Consider the following 16,941-nt stretch of genomic DNA (forward strand, 5'->3'; position numbering starts at 1 on the left):
CATATGCATTCATTGTGTTTTGTCGCATAATCTGAATTTTTTATCCGGACCCAACGCTCAAAATGCTCTACCTATGCAATCAGAACCTGATGAGAAAACATAAAACTAAACTACAAAGCAACTGAGGAGCATATCAGTGTTTGAACAACTATGAAATATACTAGCACTCACCCACTTTATATACTAGCAATCACCAACTTCATTAACTATCAACTCTATTGCCATCTTTTCAACTCCACAAGCCAATAATCGGTGACCAAGCTGCTCTCAAAAACTTTAGATGTCAACCCCCACAAAATTATCAGCTGTAAAGAAAACTATCCAATGACCAGAAGACGTAAACAATAAACATCTCGTCAGCTAAATTAAATTTCGACTGTAGTCAACTCAAACAAATGCAAACAGCAAAAATACAAATTCAAAATCTTGCAGAACATAGATCACATGATTGAATCCCTTTTAAAATATGCGTAATTCATATCAAAAACCAGTCAAGAATGTATAATACGTAAGCCATTATTGGCCGAGAAACTAACAAAGGAAAAACTTGTTCCGACCAAAGATAATGCCAGAGCCGTATAAAAACAGTAGCAAGGCGAAAGAACAAAATTTATACGTCAAAAGCAAAATCACTAAGCAAACAACTACTGATTCGTTGATAGACCTAGAAATGGAGTTTAAAAGCTGCTGGCACTTCTCAAAATGGTTGTTTAATTCGTTGACCTTTCCCATTTAACCAAATAATTCACAATTCAAATACAATTACGTAACCAAAAAAACAGCATTTCGATATCCGCAAAACACAAACCAGAGCAACGGAATGCTGATCGCGAGTCCCGTTCTCAATCGCATCACCTAAACTCTCCACCAACTACACATACACATCAAACACTCAATAATAACCAACATGCAAATTCCTAAGTTCTCAAAATCTTGCATTTGGTGGGCCAGGTAAAGTTTTCTCTAATATATTTGGACACCATCACTGATTACACATGAACCATTACAAGAATTTCTTTGACAATAACAGCTTCTGAAAAGTACTTACCCTCAGGTAGCTGCTAAATGAGGAATCTCTCAGCATATTTGGCAGGCAACTTCTCAAAGCATCACAAGCCCGCACGACAGATAATAAGATATAGACATCTGTAAATTGTGAATGTTGCAACACGAGAAGCCCAATGGAGGTTAAGAAAGTGGATAACATACGATTTACCTTAGTGTTATTTCTAGAGAACTAACAATGAGATTTACAGAAGGGGGGTTGAATGTAAATCTCAAAACTTTTTCAAGTTTTGAGCAGTTTATAAAGACTGTGTGTTCAAGATGAACAAGTGTGTGAATTGCTTTAAGCTGATACAGACAGATATATATTCAAACACAAATGTAAAGAACACAATAAACCTTTAAAAACTTTTCTGGTGGATTTGTTGTTCCACCAGAGATGGTATTTCAGAAATTCTGTGATCTAAGAATTTGATCACAGCTGCATCCTAGTACAAACTAGATAATTTTTCTCTCAAAATTTTTCTAAACAGCTCTGGAAAAATTCTCTTCTAATTACTAGCTACTACTTGGTTTATATATTACCAAGTTTACAAGTGAAGACTAGGATATATAAAATAATAAAGTAAGATCTCCACTTGTTTCTTCTCCAGTTCACTCCAGTACTTTGTTGACTTAATGTCTCTTTATACTAGAGTAGAACGGCTGCTTTTTCTGATGTTCCTGAAATTAGGCTGCCACATTTCAGTTATCTCTGTTCACCCACGTGCCTCTGTTTGTAGGTACAACTACCACTTATCAACGGTTAATCAACAGAACATCCGTTGAAGCTTTCATCCGTTAATGCACTCATCCGTTGAAGGATGTTATCCGTTGAAGCTTTAGAGACATCCGTTGAAGCTTAGCTTCTCATCCGTTGAAGGTCTTTAAGTCATCCGTTGATACCACTTCATTTATACAAAATTACAAGGCATGAAATATTTACAATTGGCCTTCCTATCTGCATATCTTCTAGTAGTCAACATGACTCATAGTTTCTCTCAACTTCTAAGAATTACATCTTAAATACAGAGACTGAAATATGCTACAACACTAGACTTATTTCTAAGTAAAGCTACACCATCAACGGATAGCCAAAGTGGTCTTATCCGTTGAGGCTACAGACACTGAATTTCTACTTAAGTGTTTTGTTAAACATATCATCAAACTAATGCACATATATTCCTAACAATCTCCCCCTATTTATGTCTATAAGAATTGTAGGCATAAATTCAGGGTTAACTTGATGATAACAAAACACTTAACAGATATATGAATTAAAACTAAGTAGAAATTTGAAAATGCTGCAAAAATGTATGTACTAGGAGGAAATTGAAGATTTACAGTATTTCCAAGGATACTCCTTTAGCCTGAGCAAATCATCTTTTTCTTCTTTGTTCCCTGGTTTTCTTTCCTAGCCCTTTGTCATTTTCCTCAATTTGGAGTTGGAGTTGTCTGAAGAATTCAGCTTCATCTTCAACACTGATATCCAACTTAGATTGCATTTCCTTGAGAGTTTCATTGCTGGCAATCTTGAGTTGGTCTTCAAGTCTGAAAAATCTTCTGACTCCTTTATCATCTCTAAATTCCATCAACCAATGAGGTGATTTGTGAATTGTAATTCCCCTTTCTTGAATGAGTAAAGTCCTGGGTAAAGCATTGGGCTCCCTCCAAGTTTTCCTTATATTGGCAATCTTGTTGAGAATTTCAGTCTTGGCAGTTCTGGTAAAGCCAGAATCCTTTTGTATAGCTGAAAAGACTCTAATCAAGGTAGAGTAGCCTTCATTCAGAATCCTGTGGAGAGGCCATGTTCTTTCCCCAGCTCCTTTGTATCTGAACACTAATCTCTCTGGTAGCTGTCTGTAAGCAGCTATTCCTCTTACATCCTCCAGCTCATCCAGATAGAGTTCAATGTCTGAAATTTCTTTTATGTCACAGATGTGAACATAATCATCTTTAGAAATGGATGGCTTAGGCTTAGGCTTTTGTTTTTGAGTGAATTTCTTAGAGGTTATGGGAGGTGTAGATTTGGGTTTTCTTTTCTGTTTCTTTGGTAGTGGAAGAGTGGTTAGAAAGGTAGGCAATTTGATGGTGTCCCAATCAATAGGTTCCTCTTTTGGAATGATTGGTTCACCATGGATGTTTATAGTGGGATTAGCAACAAGAGGTTCAGGTATGGAAGGTAGTGGTTTAGATATAGATTTGGTTACTTCAGTATTATCTTCACTCCTTCTATGTGCCTTGGCCTTTCTTCTGTTTCCCTTCTGCCATTCCTCTCTTTCTTCCATACTCTCACCAAATATACTCCCAAAAACCTCATCTAGGTTTGCAATCTTGTCTTCACCCCTGACTTCAATTCCTTTCTCTTCTTCAACTTGACTTGACTTTAGCTGTTGTTCAAGCTTTGCTTGTGCTCTTTTGTCAGCCTTTAGTTGCTTGACTTCTTCCTTCTTGGCTATTGAGAATTTGGGATGTCCTTGCATCACACATATGCTCTTTTCCTCTCTAGAGATAATAGCCCTATTTCTCCTTACAGCCTCATCCATGGTCTCTTTGAGATAAGCAATACTCCTACCTAAAAGCTTGTTCTCATCAGCTTTTGGAGGAGGAAAGTCCACTTCTTTTAAAGGATTCTTTGTAGAGTCCTTATTGGATCTTTTATTGGGCTTGAGAATTATAGCTTGTAGTTCTTTGGAAGAAGCTTCTCCATCCTTATGTCTCCCTACTGGCTTGAGCTCCATGTTGATTGGTTCAATCTTTGTGCTATATTTCACAGATGTTGATTTATCTTGTGTAGAACCAAACAACAGTTGCAACCTTTCATCAATTCTCCTCCTTTGCTCTTTCACTTGAATTTCAGCTGCTGCTAGCTGAATCAAATCAATTCCATCAGGCTTTCCTTTGATTTGAATGATTGGAGAAGTAGTGATGGCAGGAACTAGCACTTTAGATATTTTGATTTTTGTAGATGGCTCTCCTTCCCCTTCCCTTTTACTCTCCCCCTTTTTGTTATCATCAAGGAGAGGGGTCAAGCCTTGTGCTTTTGCCAGCTGCATTAGGAGACTGGTTTGAGATTGTTGGTTGTGAAGAATGGTGGCCACAGAATCTTCAATAACTTGAACTCTGTCTTCCAACTTGGCCAGCCTTTTCTCAGTAACTGATTCCTTTTTCAATCTCAAAACCAAGTCCTGCAATGTACCATAGGGCATGACTGAATCCAATTTTTCAGAACTGTAGGATTTCAAGTCAGCAATATCCTTCCTGAGATCATCCATACTCAGATTCTGCTTTACTTGCTGCAACTTCATGAGATGCAGTGAGTCCAGGTGAGCTTGAAGGATAGCCTTGATACTTGCATGTGAAGTGTTCTGAATGGCCTGTTGAATAGTGTTGATTTGTTTGACTAAGGAGACATTGAATTCCCCTGATCTATACTCCTTTGTCAAAGCCCATTCAGGTAGATTTGGAATTGAACTAGGGCCTTCATCTCCCCCTAAGTTCATGCTTCCATCAAAAGAAACAGAGTCATCATCATCAGAATTTACTCCAAATTCCTCAGATGGCTCACCAGCTGTAGAAGGCATCTTGTTAATAGCAGCTTTATCCCTCTGAAGAGATTCTGTTGTGTGTACTAGATGTAGTGTCTTTTCTGCCTCCTCATTGCCCTGAGCAGCCAACATTTGATAGGCTGACACAGGATGAGTAAAAGTGTCAGCATCCAAGGAAATGTTATCAATTACAGCTTTGTAATGTTGCTGAAATTGTCTTTCCTTTTCAGCATCATCCACAATCATTGACTCACTAGCAATGGCTGGTTCCACCCTTATATCTACTGTACCTGCCTTTCTCTCTTTTTCTCTATTTTCTTGCATCAGGGGCTCCCCCTGGCTCACACAACTCACTCCCTCACCTTCACCTACTAAGGTGGTACTCCTCTCACTTACTTTTGCCATGCTGGAAGAAATAGCATGCATTTTTGAGCTCTCAATCTCTCCTTTTGCCTGGGAGCAACCCAGCCTCTCACTCAAATTTTCACTCCCTTCCCTCAATCCTAAGAGTGATTGCACAGTATTCATGTCTTCTACACTTGGAATTGATTCAGTTATGTGTGGAGAGACTATCAACGGATGTGGAATATCCGTTGAAGGTGAAACTGATGTTATCAACGGATAACTGCTGTTAAGCTTATCCGTTGAAGAGCAACCACTTGTCAACGGATGAGTGATATCCGTTGAAGAAGGAAAAGAAGTTGAAATTGAAAGTGATATAACTGTTGAATCTGTGTAGATTGATTTGAGATGTGGTGACACAGATCCTTCAATTATATCTGAAAGAATTTGCGGGTGATCCAACAAATCATCTAAGAGATGATGATCACCTGTATTTGAGTGGGGCTCCTCCCTGAGTTGTAAAGAGGGAGAATCAGGAATTGATGGGAATAACATATCCACATCCAGAGATGGTGATGAAGTGTTTGGTGATTGATGTGTGATTATTGTGAGAGAATGGGGCTGTGACTCCACATTTATTGGAGCCACATCAAACTGAGTTTGAGAAGGCATAGATACAGATAGATGTATCTGTGCAGTGTGTGCACCCTGTGTAGAAGATTGGGTTCTAGCCTTCTTTCTTCTAATAAAAGCTTTTGTTGGTGAGTGTTTGGCTTCAGTGTCCCTCCCTCGTTTGTTCTGTGTTCCTGGTTGGGAACTATTTTCAATAGTAACATCCTTTTGGGAGGATGCAACTAGGGATGTGCTAGATACCTTTTCAACCACCACAGCTTTTTGAGAAACTGTGGCTTGGCTAGCTTGGGAAGCACTTAACTCTCCTTCCTTATCCTGGGGGTTTCTTTGATGTTCACCCCTCCCCTCACCACTCACACCCTGTTCACTCCCCTCAGGGTTAATGGTTGGTGTTACAACTGTTGTCTTTTGAGAAACAACAGAGGTGGTTTTCTTTGTCTTTGATTTTGAAAGTTTAGTTTTGGTGACCTTGGTAGAAATCTGTTGGGGCATTGTCACAGATTTCATGGCCACACTAGAAGATAAAGAAATAGAGGGATTGGAAGAAGTAGGAGTTGTAGAAGCAATTACCTCACCTACCTGAGGTGCATTCATGATTGGTAAATATACCAATGGCACACTGCTGTTGAGATCCATTCTCAATAAATCTGCAAGAACTCTTTTCTCTTGTGCCCAGCACTTGAGTTTATTATTCTCATTGATTATGACCAAACCTTCAGCAACATGGTTAGCCAATAACATAAAGAATCTAGCATAATAGATGTTATTAGGTCTATTAGCTTTGTTACCTAATCTAGTACCCAATTCTAGCATCACATAGTTGCTAAGGTTAAAATACCTATCAGAAACAAGCATATAGAGCATATTAACAAGAGATGAAGTTATGGCATCAAAATTACTAATTTTCCCAGAGAAAACCTTTATAAAGGCATCCCCAAGAAAACTCCATTCTTTCCTAAGGCCTTTTCTTCTAATACTCCCTAAACTAGCAGAGTTAAGAGAATAACCTATGGAATCTAACATGCTGGATACATCATTATCAGTGTGTGGTGTCATGGCATTGTTCTCAGGTAATTTAAAATATGCTTGTAAATCATCACAGTTAATACAGTGATTTTTACCTTTGAGAGTGAAGGAGATAGTCATATCTATGGAGTTGAACTCAGCAGTTGTCCAAATCTCCTCAACTACTTCACAGTAAATCGTTGGGGCTTCCAGCATTGCATAGCTAAGTTTACAGTTTTTGATGAAGTCCATCATTTTGTGATAGTCTGAATGGGCTTCATTCTTCTCTACCAAAGCTATGAAATTGTTCTTCTCATAGATGAACCCAGATTGAGACATAATTTTCACGACTGGTGCCATTGTTGTGAGTAGAAATTGTAGAGAATAACTTGAAGGTTTTGCAGAGAGAAAATGGTAAATGCTTGAAATTTTAAGAAAGCGTAAAGTAAAAATGAAAAATCAGAAGGGCTTATATGCTTTCAAAAAAAAAATTAGTAAAAGATTAATCAATAAGTATATGTTAGTGAATTTCAGCCGTTTAAGAATAAACTGTAAGTATTCTAACAACTACCTTTAAAACCAATACATACAGATGTATGTATGAGTATCAACGGTTAAGAAATTAGAATCAACGGCTGTGAAACACCTGAATCGACTGATGTGACATTTCAACGGATAAGGCAAATTGTCATCCGTTGAAAGGTACATCAGTTTTATCCGTTGACGGATAAAAATTCCAGAAATGTATTTGTCTTTCAACGGATAATGAATATCCGTTGATAGAGCAATTTTGACTTTCAACGGATAGGAAACATCCGTTGATGGAATAAACTTTGTTAAAAGTCAAATTTGTTCTAGCAACTAATATATTTCAGGCTTCAATTCAAATTGCAATAAGGACATGAATTCTAAGAGTAATTAAGCATACCTAGCTCACTTACTAATCTTGTGAATGTTGATTCATCAAGTGGCTTGGTAAATATGTCTGCAATTTGTTGTTCACTTGGAACAAAATGTAGTTCCACTGTACCATTCATGACATGCTCCCTAATGAAGTGGTACTTGATATCAATGTGCTTGGTTCTTGAGTGCTGTACAGGATTCTCTGTTATGGCTATGGCACTTGTGTTGTCACAAAAGATAGGAATTCTATCAACATGAAGTCCATAGTCAAGGAGTTGATTTCTCATCCATAACACTTGAGAGCAGCAACTTCCAGCAGCAATGTATTCAGCCTCAGCTGTAGAAGTAGAGACTGAATTTTGCTTTTTGCTAAACCATGATACAAGCTTGTTTCCCAGGAATTGGCAGGAGCCTGTTGTACTTTTCCTGTCTATTTTGCAACCTGCATAGTCTGCATCTGAATAACCAATTAGATCAAAACCAGATTCTCTAGGATACCAAATACCTAAATTCGGTGTACCCTTGAGATATCTGAAAATCCTTTTGATAGCTATTAAGTGAGACTCCCTAGGATCAGCTTGAAATCTAGCACACAGACATGTAGCAAACATTATATCTGGTCTGCTAGCAGTTAAATATAAAAGTGAACCAACCATGCCTCTATAACTTGTAATGTCCACAGACCTTTCAGTCTTATTTAATTCAAGTTTGGTGGCAGTGGCCATGGGAGTTTTGCAGATGAACATTCCATTAAGTCAAACTTCTTTAAAAGATCATGAATATATTTAGTTTGACTAATGAAAATTCCATTACTAACTTGTTTAATTTGTAAACCAAGAAAATAGGTTAGTTCTCCCATAAGGCTCATTTCATAATTACTTTGCATTAGCTTAGCAAACTTTTTACAAAGTTTATCATCTTTAGAACCAAATATTATGTCGTCTACATAAATTTGAACAAGTATACTAGAGCCATTAACATTCCTAAAGAAGAGAGTTTTATCAACAGTACCTCTAGTGAAGTGATTCTCCAAAAGAAATTTTGATAAGGTTTCATACCAGGCTCTAGGTGCTTGCTTCAGTCCATAGAGTGCTTTCAACAGATAATATACATAGTCTGGAAAATTTGGATCTTCAAATCCTGGAGGTTGACTTACATAGACTTCTTCCTCTAATTTCCCATTTAGAAATGCACTCTTGACATCCATTTGATAGACTTTGAAATTGGCATGAGCTGCATAGGCTAGAAAAATTCTGATGGCTTCAAGTCTTGCAACAGGAGCATATGTCTCATCAAAATCTATTCCCTCTTGCTGAGAATAGCCTTTAGCAACCAATCTGGCTTTATTCCTTATGATAATGCCATTTTCATCCATCTTGTCTCTGAATACCCATTTTGTGTCAATAGGACTCTTGTTCTTTGGTTTGGGTACCAGCTTCCAAACTTGGTTTCTCTCAAATTGGTTTAGCTCTTCCTGCATAGCTAATATCCAATCTGGATCCAATAAGGCTTCTTCCACTTTCTTAGGTTCCTCCTGAGATAGAAAACTACTATACAGACATTCATCTTGAGTAGCTCTTCTTGTTTGCACTTTAGATGATGCATCACCAATGATTAGTTCAAAGGGATGATTCTTGGTCCATTTCCTTTGAAGTGGAAGATGTGCTCTAGATGAGGTGGCCTCAGTATTGTCATGATGTGAGACAGAGTGTTGACTAGTTGAAACTCCCCCTGAGTTGTTGGTCCTTTGCAGGGAACTTGGAGTTCTATCAACTGATGATGTAAATCGATTATCCGTTGATAAACTATGATCACCGGATGCTTCATTTAGTACTTCAACGGATGATACACCATGTCTTTCAACGGATACTGCATTGCCTCTATCAACGGATGCAGAATTTTGTGCATTATCCAAGGGCATGTTTTGAATCCCTTTTGAAGTGTTATCTCCATCAGTCTCCTCTTCACTATCATCACAATATATCTCAATGTTGTCAAATTTGAGTCTCTCATATTGTCCCTCATCTGTTAGTCCATCAATCTTTTTATCATCAAACACAACATGCACAGATTCCATAACAATGTTGGTTCTTAGATTGTAGACTCTATAAGATTTTCCAGCTGAATAACCAACAAATATCCCTTCATCAGCCTTTGCATCAAACTTCCCTTTATGGTAAGATTGATTCCTTAGTATAAAGCATTTACATCCAAAGACATGAAGAAAGTTTAGAGTTGGTTTTCTTCTCTTGAACAACTGATAAGGAGTCATGCCTTTAGCTTGATTGATCAAAGAGATATTTTGAGTGAAACAGGCACAATTAACAGCTTCAGCCCAGAAATATGTTGGTAACTTTGATTCTTCAAGCATTGTTCTGGCAGCCTCAATTAAAGATATGTTCTTTCTTTCAACTACCCCATTTTGCTGAGGTGTTCTTGGAGCTGAGAACTCATGCATGATTCCATTTTCTTCACAGAACAGCCTCATTGATAAATTCTTGAACTCAGTTCCATTGTCACTCCTGATATTCCTAACCTTCAGGTCAGGATGATTATTGACTTGCCTGATGTGATTGATAATGATTTCACTTGCTTCATTCTTTGATCCAAGAAAATAGACCCATGAAAACTTTGAGAAATCATCTACAATCACTAAGCAATATCTTTTTCTTGCAATTGACAATACATTGACTGGTCCAAACAAATCCATATGTAGCAGCTGTAATGGTTCATCAATTGTTGTTTCAAGCTTCTTTTTGAATGATGTTTTCCTTTGTTTGCCTTTCTGACAAGCATCACACAAACCATCCCTTGAGAATTCAACAAGAGGAATTCCTCTTACTAGGTCCTTTTTGACTAGATCATTCATTGTCTTGAAATTCAAATGGGATAGCTTCTTGTGCCATAGCCAACTCTCAACTGAACTTGCTTTGCTGAAGAGACAAGTAATAGATTCTGCATTTGCAGAGTTGAAGTCAGCTAAGTACACATTTCCTTTTCTAACTCCAGTTAGAACCACTTTGTTGTCTTTCTTACTAGTGACAACACAGGCTTCAGAATTGAAGGAAACTGTATTCCCTTTATCACATAGTTGACTGATGCTCAGTAAGTTATGTTTGAGACCATCAACTAATGCAACTTCATCAATGATGACATTCCTTATTGAAATCAAGCCATATCCCATAGTAAACCCTTTGCTGTCATCTCCAAAGGTTATGCTAGGGCCAGCTCTTTCCTTAAACTCTGTGAGCAGGGAGAAATCTCCTGTCATGTGTCTTGAACAGCCACTGTCCAAGTACCATAGATTTCTTCTATTTCCCTGCACACCATAAAATCAATCAATTTGATTTTGGTACCCAAGTTTCCTTGGGTCCATTCTTGTTAGCCTTTCTCCTAGACTTCATTCCTCCTGCATCTCTAGACTTAGGTAACTTTGAGTCAACCTTGGTCTTGGATGTAGTTGGTTGAGGTGTAGGGTTAGTCACAGAATCATTTAGCACATTTGGAATATGATAAGGCATGGATTGTGCATACATGTTATTCCACATAGGCATATTGTATGGCATTTGAGGCATACTAAATGCAGCAAGATAAGGATTGTTAAAATATGGCATGTTTGCAAAATATGCATAAGGATTCTGTTGAGACATAGTAGGCATAGCATGTAGAGATGATGCAGACATGTTAGGCATGGAAGAGGGTACAGTTATGGGGGTTTTCTTAATAGATTTGCAATTAGCAGATAGATGATTAACACTACTACAATGCACACAGCTTTTTCTAGGAGCATACCTATCAGGTGTGTAATTGTTATGTTTGTTAACACCTACCTTCCCATTTCTGTTAGATTTTCTTTTAGTTTCCTTTTTATCCTCAACCATCTTGAGCCTATTATTTAACTGTTCTAAGGTCATGTGCCCTATATTCACCTTACTGACATCTTTGGATGTGCTTGCTTCTTCTTTAACAAAGTTCTTGGAAGTTGAACCAAACTTTTTGTTGAGTTTCTTTAGATTTTCACTATTAGAAACATCTGCCTGTTTTAATTGAGGAACCTTCAACGGATGCTCATTTTCTTCCTTCAACGGATAACCTTCATCATCCGTTGATTCCACATCCGTTGACAGCCCATCAATTAATTCCAGTTTCTTTTTGTTTTTATCCCAGGCAGTTTCACAGAATGATTCAATTCCTTGGACCTTGGCAATTTGAGCACTAACATCCCTAGATGTTTTCCAGGCTTTAATCACCTCTTGCTCTCTCTTTAATTGATTAGAAAGTATTTCTACTTTCTTAATAGATTCAGCTAGTTCATTCTCAACAGATATACAATGCAGCTTGGTTTTCTCTAGGTCAATCAACTTATCTTCTAACATAGCATTTCTATTACTTAAAAACAGATTATTCTCTTTAATCCTACTATTTTCTTTAGCAAGAGATTTAAGAGACACACGTAAATGATACAATTCAGTAGACATGTCATTAAAAGCATCATTGCACTCTTCTTTAGTAAGTTGTGTTACATCAGTAGTGATTACCTGAGTTGTTACCTGATTGCTTGATGAACTAACTTCATTTTCCTCAGAATCAGCCATGAGAGCTAAGTTGACATACTCCACATCTTCATTCTCTTCCTCTCCATCAGCTGCCCAATCTTTTTCTTGAGTAATGAAAGCCCTTTCCTTTTGCTTGAGCAGATCAAAATATTTCTTCTTGTAATCTACTTGGTCAAATTTCTTCTTTTCAGAAGTTGGCTTTCTGCACTCACTTGCAAAGTGTCCACTTATACCACAATTGAAACACTTGAACTTTGATTTGTCCACCATGTTCTTATGAGGTTTAGTGGCTCTAGTGTTTTTCTTAAACTTCATCTTTGCAAATCTCCTGGACAGAAATGCAAGATGCTCATCAACACTATCAGAGTCATCTTGACTGGAGTTGTCTTCATTCTCAGCAACTTGCTCTTTTCCTTTGCTTGATTCCTGATATCTTGTACCATCTTTGGAGTTTGATGTAGATCTCACAGTTTCTTGTCTGCATTCCCTCTCATTTTCAGCTACCAATGCAACTGAACTTCCTTTCTTTCTCCCCTTCTCCAATACCTCATCCTGTTCCAACTCTAGTTCATAAGTCTTCAAGATTCCATATAATCTTTCAAGAGTGAAGTCCTTATAATCCTGAGAGTTTCTTAAGGAGACAGTCATGGGTTTCCATTCCTTTGGCAAGGATCTTAAGAATTTAAGATTTGAATCCTTCACCTGGTACACTCTACCATACAGCTTCAATCCATTCAACAGCTTTTGGAATCTGTTAAATGTGTCATTTAAAGATTCATTTTCTTCAAAATGAAAATACTCATACTGTTGAATGAGAAGCTGCATCTTGTTCTCTTTTACTTGTTCTGTACCTTCACACAGCAGCTGAACTGTGTCCCAAACCTCTTTGGCAGTTGAGCAATTTATCACATTATCAAACATATCCTTGTCAAGACCATTAAACAAAATGTTCATAGCCTTCTTATCCTTGTGGACTTCTTCTGTGTCTTCCATTGTCCATTCTGCTCTAGGTTTTGGAATGGATTGACCAACAGCAATTGTGGCCGTAGCAACTGTGGCTACTTTGTGGGGAATGTGAGGACCATTCTCAATACAGTTTACATAACCTTCATCTTGGGAGAGTAGATGAAGGTGCATTTTCACCTTCCAGTGGTGATAACTGTCTCTGTCAAGAACTGGGATTTTTACTCCAATATCTTTCTTACTCATCTTTGTTAGATTCCAAGATCTTTAAACTCTTTGTTTGTCAAGAGCCTGCTCTGATACCAATTGTTATTTCTAGAGAACTAACAATGAGATTTACAGAAGGGGGGTTGAATGTAAATCTCAAAACTTTTTCAAGTTTTGAGCAGTTTATAAAGACTGTGTGTTCAAGATGAACAAGTGTGTGAATTGCTTTAAGCTGATACAGACAGATATATATTCAAACACAAATGTAAAGAACACAAATTCTGGTGGATTTGTTGTTCCACCAGAGATGGTATTTCAGAAATTCTGTGATCTAAGAATTTGATCACAGCTGCATCCTAGTACAAACTAGATAATTTTTCTCTCAAGATTTTTCTAAACAGCTCTGGAAAAATTCTCTTCTAATTACTAGCTACTACTTGGTTTATATATTACCAAGTTTACAAGTGAAGACTAGGATATATAAAATAATAAAGTAAGATCTCCACTTGTTTCTTCTCCAGTTCACTCCAGTACTTTGTTGACTTAATGTCTCTTTATACTAGAGTAGAACGGCTGCTTTTTCTGATGTTCCTGAAATTAGGCTGCCACATTTCAGTTATCTCTGTTCACCCACGTGCCTCTGTTTGTAGGTACAACTACCACTTATCAACGGTTAATCAACAGAACATCCGTTGAAGCTTTCATCCGTTGATGCACTCATCCGTTGAAGGATGTTATCCGTTGAAGCTTTAGAGACATCCGTTGAAGCTTAGCTTCTCATCCGTTGAAGGTCTTTAAGTCATCCGTTGATACCACTTCATTTATACAAAATTACAAGGCATGAAATATTTACAATTGGCCTTCCTATCTGTATATCTTCTAGTAGTCAACATGACTCATAGTTTCTCTCAACTTCTAAGAATTACATCTTAAATACAGAGACTGAAATATGCTACAACACTAGACTTATTTCTAAGTAAAGCTACACCATCAACGGATAGCCAAAGTGGTCTTATCCGTTGAGGCTACAGACACTGAATTTCTACTTAAGTGTTTTGTTAAACATATCATCAAACTAATGCACATATATTCCTAACACTTAGATTATCTGATAAGCGCAAGTAGCAGCGAATAATATGCTTCAACAGCCGTGATGATGGTTGTGCAGCAAGAGCACCAACCATGTTTGCCAGAACGTGACCCACAGCAAAAAATCATTCTGCAGTTGTAATGTACAGATGTAATCCAAGCCAATATCATCTAATAAGATTCTTTGCACTATGAATATGGCCACCTGACATTGACATATATCTGTCAAATATATATATAGCATTCAGGATAGACTCAACTGTTTTAGATAATTCACTCCCCATTTTCATCGTACGCAAGCACATCGGAATAATTTCAGTGGATAGCAGGAAACTTATAACTTCAGTATCATCCACCTGAATAAAATGTTTATGATTCAAGTTGAACATAGTGGACGTGTGTGTTGTGCAAATGTAAAGAAAAATATATTACCTTCACCAGGGTACCGATCACCCCCACACTAGTAAGCATTAGGTATTTAAATGGCCTTGATTTGCTAGTAGCATTGAGAAAATGATACAGATATAGAGGAATATGAGCTGCAAACGAGTAAATGTTTGTTAGTCATGCACAGAACATGCAGATGTTATTAAGCTAATTATGTCATCATTTGAACATAGCCTGATAGAAACATAAAGACTCTACATATCTTCTGGTTGTTGTGGACCAATTATTCACTTTTGCATAAGAAGCAAGCAGCACTCTGCCAAAATTTAGGCTTAACCACAAACAATTTTGCAAGAATCAATTTTTGCAGAAGCAGATAAAAAATAATAAATTAGAAATTATTATGATTACTGCTTTTATTTTTTTCTATTCCATAATTGATATTTCATTTTCTTTTGTCTCTTGGTTTTCTAAAATGATCTTTTGACTTTGAGCTATGGAAATATTCACACTGATCTAGTCACTACTGTAATAAGATCCAGAATCCAGCTCCTAAACCTACTAAGATACACACAAACACACATATATGTGTGATGTGTGTGTGTAAAGCTAATATGAGCAGGCATATAACTATAGATAGTTTGACCATTGTTGAAGGAAACATTGAGAGACCGTAGCTTATATATAGCAATAACATATACAAGTTGTCTCTCTTATTTTCGAAACATTCATAAGATGTCAACATCTGCTACACATTAGAAATGAATTAAAAAAATATATTTATAGAGTATAATCGAATTAGAAAATCATAAGACACTACGGAGTCTGCAACTACAGGAAGTGACTTATGTCACTGAACAATAGTTTGTAATTGTATCAAAATGGAAACAGCTAGAACAAAATAAATATATCTCTTCTATATATAATAGCACAACAAGGGGATAATATTTTGAGATTAAAAAGTCTCATTGAAAAGACTAAACTACCCCTATTTTTAATATTTATATAAAAGTTGTGTTTTGTGGGAATCAAACTCGGGTTGCTTCATTCTTTTATACAACCTCGTACCACCACACCATATTGCCATATGTGCTTTTTATCATATATTTTATTTAACTTTAAAGATATCTACTTGAATTCCGCAAAAAAAATGATAGTTACTTGAATATGTGTACAATTAATTTTAAAGAACTAAATTCTAAATATAAAGTTAGGAAAAATACATAAATGGATTATTATTTTATTTATTATTATTATTTAGTTTGAAAATAAATCTCATATATTTTTAGCAATTTTTTATTATAAAAAGCAAATAAAATGTATATATATAATTTTTAAAGAAAATATTGAAAATAGAATCGCCTATATATAAATAATCTAGATTGGTATTAAATATTTAGATAAGTTCGAATTATAATGAGTCAATGAATTTTTGTTTATTTTGAATTTGAAATCAGAATTTGGCCCATTATTAAAAAAATACTCGAAATTTGACTACATGACTAGCCGAAAAACATTATCACATTCTACGTTTAGTAAATTTAAATTACAAGTTTGACGAAAATATCTGTTAGTCCCTTAACAATATAGCAAGAATTACAGAAGGGGGGTTGAATGGAATTCTTGAACCTTTTTCTCGAAATAAAAATGTTCAACTCGAATATAGATATAAGTGTTTTGATTAGCACAATGCGGAATTGAAACTTAATTGAATCAAAACATAAGTAATTAAAAACAAGAGTCTTTAAAAACTTTCTGGTGGATTTGAACAATTTCACCAGAGATATATATTATATATCGAGAGGACTCTGTGTGCAAGAATGCTCACAGCTGCTTACAAATTGAACTGCTGAGAATACAGGGAAATGCTAGTGATTCTGCTTACAGAGATTTCTCTGTTTTTCTTTCTCAACTTCTTATTTTTCTATTTTCTACGTTCTTGGTTTATATATTACCAAGATTACAAAGTCAAAAAGACTGAATACATATAAAAACTATCAGTCTTAAGCTTTGCTGCTTTTCATTCTCTATTACCCAGTTAATGGGCTTCCACGGTAGATTTGTATACATCTCGACGGTTGTGCTCAGCTTTCACTGTTCAACTGCTGTTTAAATTCTTTATATGATCATCCGTTGGATTCTATGAACATCCGTTGGATATATGATCATCCGTCGACTTTCTGAACATTCGTTGATGGCTTCATTGATCATCCGTCGACTGCTATTTTAAATATCCGTTGATAGTCATTTGATCATCCGTCGAT

The 16,941-nt window shown here is 36.5% G+C and overlaps 1 pseudogene; it reads right to left on the reverse strand.

The window, feature by feature from the left end:
• Positions 1 to 301: 301 nt before the first annotated feature.
• LOC141706734 (cell differentiation protein rcd1-like) overlaps positions 302 to 16,941 on the reverse strand; it is a 34,316-nt pseudogene continuing 17,676 nt past the window's right edge.

This window comes from Apium graveolens, chromosome 1, assembly GCF_009905375.1.
Source record: "Apium graveolens cultivar Ventura chromosome 1, ASM990537v1, whole genome shotgun sequence".
In the NCBI taxonomy this organism is placed as follows: Eukaryota; Viridiplantae; Streptophyta; class Magnoliopsida; order Apiales; family Apiaceae; genus Apium; species Apium graveolens.